Source organism: Triticum urartu, chromosome 4 (assembly GCF_003073215.2).
Source record: "Triticum urartu cultivar G1812 chromosome 4, Tu2.1, whole genome shotgun sequence".
Taxonomy (NCBI): Eukaryota; Viridiplantae; Streptophyta; class Magnoliopsida; order Poales; family Poaceae; genus Triticum; species Triticum urartu.
The window spans coordinates 308,409,845-308,414,550 of record NC_053025.1 but is presented as its reverse complement, the minus strand read 5'-3'; positions in this window follow the sequence as shown (position 1 = coordinate 308,414,550).

The window sequence follows — 4,706 nt, the reverse complement described above, 5'->3', positions numbered from 1 at the left end:
TGCCCCCCTCCAGTGGATCTTGGCTCCAGAAATTCTTTTTATTGATATAAAAAATCCTCACAAAGTTCCGTTCCATTCCGAGAACTTTTATTTCTGCACAAAAACAACACCATGGTAGTTCTGCTGAAAACATCGTCAGTCCAGGGTTAGCTTCATTCAAATCATGCAAATTAGAGTCGAAAACAAGAGGAAAAGCGTTAAGAAAAGTATATACATTGGAGACGTATCAACAGCGCGACCGACCGCAATAGCAGAGTAGAGCAGCAACACGAACAAAAGCAAGAGTAGTGCAGCAGCGCGACCGATAGCAAGATCAAAGCCGCAACGCGAGCAAGAGCCAGAGCAGCAGCAACAGCGCGAGCAAGAGCCGGAGCAGCTACAGCTAGTGCCGGTGTGGAAGTCGCCGCCGAGGAAGGAACGACATGGGGAAGAGATGTCGTGGATGAAGTGCCGACGACGGCGCCGTCGATGGAGATCCGCCATGGCTGCTCAGTATTGAGCACCGGTAGCCCGTGAGATCGAATAAAGGATAAAATGAAGTGGTGAGTGCAGAACCTCCTTGGTGGCGCCAAGTAGGCCTCGGCTTCATCGGAGGAATTGGTGAGGGTGTTGCGGTTCCGGTGGGGCAGGTCAAGATGGTGTTATGGGGATGGAGGTGGCGCGATAGACGAGGCGAACTTCGGGCAGCTCCTTGGACATGGAGGACAGGGCGGCTGATCCGGCGGGATGATGAGATCGATGACGGATCCTCATCTGGTGCGGTGGATGAGGGACGGAGAGCTGTTGCGGTGGACGACGTCGTCGGGGAAGAGTTTCTGGCTGGGCGGCGGTCGGGAGGCCGATGGAGGAGCGTGGGGTTTCATGGGTTTTGGCGGCCTCAGCATACGAATGGGGGGGACGAAGCGGAAGGTAGGGGGAGCCACTCAAGCCACTGCGCCCGACGGAGCCGCTAGCCATCGAGCGCATTTGCCGCGCCACGACCAAGTGATCGCCCCGCAACAGCAGCGGGGGCACAGTGCTGCCACCGCTGGCACCATCATGAGCCGAGTGACGGCACGATCGACATCATCATTATCCATGTCAAGTACGGCTTCGAAGGCCATGGCTGTAACACCCCGGTTGTATCTTTCCCAATTTGTACTCCAACTCTTGCCGTTTCCGGCGTTAAGTTATTTTATTTCCTCGGGTTCGCGTTTTTGTCTCCGTGCGTTGTTATCGTTGTCATGCATCTCATATCATGTCATCATGTGCATTGCATTTGCATACGTGTTCATCTCATGCATTCGAGCATTTTCCCCGTTGTCCGTTTTGCATTCCGGCGCTTCGTTCTCCTCCGGTGGTCATTTCTAGCTTTCTTTCGTGTGTGGGGATTAAACATTTCCGGATTAGACCGAGACTTGCCAAGCGGCCTTGGTTTACTACCGGTAGACCGCCTGTCAAGTTTCGTATCATTTGGACTTTGTCTGATACTCCAACGGTTAACCGAGGGACCGAAAAGGCCTCGTGTGTGTTGCAGCCCAACACCCCTCCAATTTGGCCCAAAAAACACCTAAACCTGCTCCATCATCTAGAGCGTTCGATCATGATCGCGTGGCCGAAAACCGCACCTCATTTGGACTCTCCTAGCTCCTTCTACGCCTATAAATATCACCCCCTCCGAAATTCGCGGTCCATTCCACCCCTAACCCTAGTCCCGCTCCTCTCCGCGCGCCGGACATTGTCCACCGGCGCCGGACACGCCGCCGCCAACCACACCCGCGCCGCCACGTGGCATCGCCGCCGCCACTCCCACTGCGGCCCGCCCGGCCCAGGCGAGGCCCCCGCGGCCCGCCTCTCTGCCGCGCCCCGCGCCTCCTCCCCGCCTCCAGCGCCGCCCGCGCCCGCCCGGCGCTGCCCCTCCGCCGCGCCGCTTCCGCCGCCACTCCACCCGGCGCCGCCCCTCCGCCGCCATCGCCGCCCGTGGCCGCCTCCTCGTTCCGGCGACCGCGCCTCGCCGCGCCGCCTCCTCCACGTCGGCAGACCCCGGGCCGGACCTCTCCTCCGGCCACCGTCCGCAGCTTCTCCGGCGATCCTCGTAAATCGTGCGCCGGATCTCAGATCTAGATCCAACGTGGGTTGACTTTCCCCCGAAACCCTAATCCATGTGCTCCTGTTCATCGCATCATATCTCCGCATCCGTAGCTCCGTTTTTGGCGTATAGCATATCAAAATGTTCATCTCAGAGAGTACATCATTTCATTCCATTGCATCATTTGCATTTGGGTTCATCCTGATGCCCGAAATGCTGTTAGAAGAGGGCTACTTGAGATATTTGTCAGATCTGCTACTCCATTTGCATATTTGTCATTTTTGCCATGATTATTGTGTGCATGATATGCCCATGAGCTCTACATATGTTTTGTTAAGGGTTTTGCCATCTTTCCAGAGGTGCAACCCATGTATTTTTGTGATGTGTGTGGTGACTAGCATAAGCTTGCGAAGTGAGGCACTTGGTAGTGCTGATTTCAGGGACTTAGTAATTTCATCAAGTCCTTGGGCTGTTTATTTCATATGCCCATATGTTCTTGTTGTTTTCGGGTGATCCGTGCCTCTTTTGAGGATGATCAGTAAGGATGTTTTGTTAATCTTGTAGTGCTCTATCCATCCATGTCTTTGTTTGCAATTATGGAGTACCCTAGATTGAGTCAATTGAGCTCTATTTTTGCTACTTTGTGAATCTAGGCAGATTGTCAACTTGTTTGCAATTTTGCCGATGATGTTGTAGTTGACCCGTGCATGCTATGCTATTGTTCTTGCCATGTATAGCTTGCATTTTGTGTGTTATTGATAGATGTATGCTTAGCTTTTCCTGTCTTGCTCAGTAGTGAGTGCATCGAGCTCGTAAACATGCCTACTTGAGATCTGTTTTCAGCATGCTCCAGTTTTCACCAAGTCTGTGATCTGATTATGTTTTTGCCATGTTCACATGCTTGCAATTGTATTTTCTGATCCTTTTTGGCTCAAGGTCACTAAGGGACTTTTGTTAAGCTCTTTGAGTAGCTCCATGCCATGCTTTACTTTGCCATGTTCAGGTCCTTTAGCATGTAGTTTTGTTGCTCCGAAGAGAGCTACCTGATCTGAAATTTCAGACAAGTGTTAATTTCACCAAGTCTGAAATCTGTTTGCCATATGCATTTTTGCCATGCTTGTTTGAACCTGTTAATGGATGAATTGGCCGTAGCTCAGTGCTAGTCTTTTGTTAAGCATCACGAATGCATCCCTGCCATGTATTTTGTTGTCATATTTGGGTGCTGTAGCATGTTCATATCATTGCATTTAGATGGCTACTTGTTGTAAATCGCAGACCGGTGTCATATTTGAATCGCTTGCCATTTCCAAACCGTAACTCCGATTCCGGGGTTCTTTATATCGTTTTCAAGCGATTTCATCTCATCTTTCCAGTGGCACACTTGTATTCCCAAGTTGAGGCCAGGGTCGTGCATTCCTTGTCACATCTTGCATATGCATCCCGCATCGCATCCCGCATAGCATACCATCCTTGCATCATATTGTTTTGATCCTTGCACGTGGTTGATTGTGTCCTTGTTTCTTGTTTGTCTTGTTTGGGTAGAGCCAGGAGACGAGTTCGCTAACGAGGAGTCCGTTGAGTTTGCTTTCGAGGATCCAGTCAACTCTGACAACTTTGCAGGCAAGATGATCATACCCTCGAAATCACTACTATCTTTGCTATGCTAGATTGCTCGCTCTTTTGCTATGCCAATGCTATGATGCCTACCATTTTCTTTCAAGCCTCCCATATTGCCATGTCAAACCTCTAACCTACCATGTCCTAGCAAACCGTTGATTGGCTATGTTACCACTTTGCTCAGCCCTCTTATAGCGTTGCTAGTTGCAGGTGAAGATTGGAGACCGTTCCGTGTTGGAACATTTATTTACTTGTTGGGATATCATTATATTATCTTGTTATATTAATGCATCTATATACTTGGTAAAGGGTGGAAGGCTTGGCCTCTCGCCTAGTGTTTTGTTCCACTCTTGCCGCCCTAGTTTCCGTCATATCGGTGTTATGTTACCGGATTTTGCGTTCCTTACACGGTTGGGTTATAATGGGAACCCCTTGACAGTCCGCCTTGAATAAAACTCCTTCAGCAATGCCCAACCTTGGTTTTACCATTTGCCACCTAGCCTTTTCCCTTGGGTTTCGCAGACTCAAGGGTCATCTTATTTTAACCCCCCCTGGGCCAGTGCTCCTCTGAGTGTTGGTCCAACCTAGAGCACCGTGTGGGGCCGTCCCTTGGCAACTTGGGTTACGTTGGCTCCCGTACGCTTAGCTTATCCGGTGTGCCCTGAGAACGAGATATGTGCAGCTCCTATCAGGATTTGTCAGCACAGCGGGTGGTGTTGCTGGACTTGTTTTACCATTGTCAGAGTTGTCTTGAAGAACCGAGATACCGAGTCTGATCGGAACGTCTTGGGAGGAGGTCTATTCCTTCGTTGACAGTGAGAGCTTGTCATGGGCTAAGTTGGGACTCCCCTGCAGGGATTTGAACTTTCGAAAGCCGTGCCCGCGGTTATGGGCAGATGGGAATTTGTTTATGTCCGGTTGTAGATAACTTGAACCTTAACTTAATAAAATTAATCAACTGAGTGTGTTACCGTGATGGCCTCTTCTCGGCGGAGTCCGGGAAGTGGACACGGTGTTGGAG